At 34.6% G+C, this 2,789-nt stretch overlaps 1 pseudogene; it reads right to left on the bottom strand.

The window, feature by feature from the left end:
* Nucleotides 1-709: 709 nt before the first annotated feature.
* LOC120607950 (60S ribosomal protein L27-like) lies at nucleotides 710-1,147 on the bottom strand (annotated as a pseudogene).
* Between the last annotated feature and the right edge of the window lie 1,642 nt (nucleotides 1,148-2,789).

The following is a 2,789-nucleotide window of genomic DNA, read 5'->3' as shown; positions in this document are numbered from 1 at the left end:
TACAGACATTAATGATCTTTTGTAAATGCAGCAGAATTAAGTATCTTTTTTTTTTTGGATAGAAAATATTTGTCATTTGGAATAGGGTGCCCCAAACATACTTACCTACAAATGACATTCATTACATGAGAGCAGACATTCATTGATCTTGATAGTTTGGATCAGTGGATTTCTTATATTTTCTTTTTCTTTTTTTCTTTTTGAAATTTTTTAAAGGAAGTTCAAAATGGAAATGATAATTAAGGCAGACCAAAGTAGAAATAAAATGATTGAAAAGAATTGTTTTTAATAAACTTGACCTTTCTTTTGAGCTCTTGGATCAACAATGCCCCTTCCCACATTCATACAGAATTCACTTGCCAGACTACCCATTTTCTTTCATCTACTCCCCTGGGAATCCAATGGTTCCTGGGAATGACCATCTAACCTGTTAGAAGATAAAGTGAGAAAAAACAACTGATGCATTTCTCTTTTAAGATTCCAGGCACTTTTAAACCTCCACACACATTTGAACACTTAGCAAAGGCTATATTGTATATTTATCTCATAGTTTTCTAGTGCCTAGTCGATTATACATACTTAAAGACTTACTCACCCAATTTATATAGAAAAGAAGTTTTCTTACCTTGAAAGGAAACACTAATAATTTTTTTTCTCTTAAACATTAGATGGTTAACTGTTTCCCTCCCGAACATAGACCTTTTTTTTTGACTTTTACTGACTGAAACAAAAAAGATCTAAAACCGCAGCTTTCTGGAAGAACCATTTGTTTTTGCCCGTCTTGTACCTCTCTTCAAATGTGACCTTGGCTTCCCATTGGGCCTTGTGTTTCAGAGTAGGGTCTCTGAAGACATCCTTGTTGGAGACAGTTTTGTCCAAGGGGATGTCCATAGAGTACCTTGTGGGCATGAGGTAGTTGTAGTTATAAACTTTCACAAAAGACTTGATCTTTGACCTCTTGGCAATTTTTTTTCTAGCCCATGGCAGCTATCACTTTGCGAGGATAGCTTTTGATTACAGCCACTAGAGCATGGCTGTAGGAGCAGTCTGAGGTGCCATGATCGATGTTTTTCATGATGACTGCTTTGTGTCTGGAGTGTCCAGCCAGGACTAATACCACCTTCCTGGGTTTCATAAACTTGCTCATTTTGACAGCAGCCACTTGGACCTACAGCAGAAATAAAAGAAGCTAACATAGACTTTTTAGTGTAAAAGAAATGAAACAATGATAATTCTCATTTATTAGTTTTATTGCACCAAAAGAACTATTACACAAGGAAACAACGAAATAGAGTAACTGGAGGTAAGAAAGACACCAATTGAACTAAAATTGACTGCATTAGTTCTCAATGGAATCAATTACCCAACATTTGAGAAAAAAAGTATAAATATTTATAACATAAAAAGAGTGTGCAATAATAAAGTGGTATTATATTTAAGATATTTGAAAAGATGTGAATTAATATATTATTGAGGAGAACTGGAAAACTGTGGACCAAATAGTAAAAAAATAGTGAAAAAAATTATTTGGTGATATACTCTATGAAGCACTAAATGAACCAATGAAAAACGTGTTACATAGTAATTATTAATCTATTCTAAGCCAATAAAGTGACACATTTCCAAAGCGTTTCAATCTGCATCAAAATATCTTTATTTTAGTCTTGCCACAGAGCCAGTCTTTCCTCTCTCTTGACATTTAATCCCCTCCAATAATATTAATCTTTTTTACAAAAACATTTAAGCATTGCCTGGATATAACCAGGGTTAAAGTAGCCAAGAAGGGTGTTAATACACTCTCCCATTTCATGCTTTTGTGTTAATATCTGAAGTATTCATTTCGTGGTATGAAAGCAGAGTTCCAGAGACTTTGAAGGTTGGTGATGGGAAAGGAGTCAGCAAACTATAGCCTGTAGAATAGCTGCTTTTTCCTGTAATAGTTTCATCAGAACTGTCATACTCACTTGTTTACTTAATGTCTATGGCTATTTTCCAGCTACAAAGGCTGAGTTGAGTAGATGTGACTGGAAGACTCAATTCTTTACTATTTATTATTAAGGGAATTTCAAGAAAAGGTTCCCTGACTCATGATCTAGAGAAGCAGTTTCCAATAAATTGAACTCTTTGTGTTGATAGAAATATTCTCTATCTGCTATTTCTCTTGGTAGCAACTAGCTACACGCAGCTAATAGGTACTTGAATATGACTAGTGTGACTGAGAAATTAATTTTTTACTTTTATTGTAATTAATGAGAATCTAAATTTGAATTGCCACATGTGTCTAGTGACTACTGTGTTAGCACAGATATAGAACATTTCCATCATCGCTTAGTTGTCTTCGGCAGTGCTTCCCTAGAGATCAGTTAGAGAACTGTTTCTTAAAGAGCCACGTGGTAAAAATGTGACTCTGAGCAACTGAAATATATCTAATGCAAACAAGAAACTAAAATCTTAATTTTCATGTCATTTTAATTAATTAAAATTTAAATAGCCACATGTGGCTAGTGACTACTGTAACAGACAGAATGAGCTAGAGCAGTGGTTCCCAAAGTGTGGTACCCAGGTCAGAAGCATCAATATCAACTAGGAACTTATTAAAATTAAAATTCTTGGTCCCTATACAAGATATACTGGATAGAAACTCTTGGGATAGGGCCCAGGAAATTGTTTTTTAACAACACTCTAGGGTAATGTTTCTCACAATTTAGCATACATCAGAACATGTAGCAGGCCTGTTAAAACAGATTGCTGGAATTCATACCCAGAATTCTAACAAGTATCTAAGGGCT

This window comes from Pteropus medius, unplaced genomic scaffold, assembly GCF_902729225.1.
Source record: "Pteropus medius unplaced genomic scaffold, Ma_sr-lr_union100, whole genome shotgun sequence".
Taxonomy (NCBI): domain Eukaryota; kingdom Metazoa; phylum Chordata; class Mammalia; order Chiroptera; family Pteropodidae; genus Pteropus; species Pteropus medius.
This window is presented reverse-complemented; position numbering and strand designations above follow the sequence as displayed.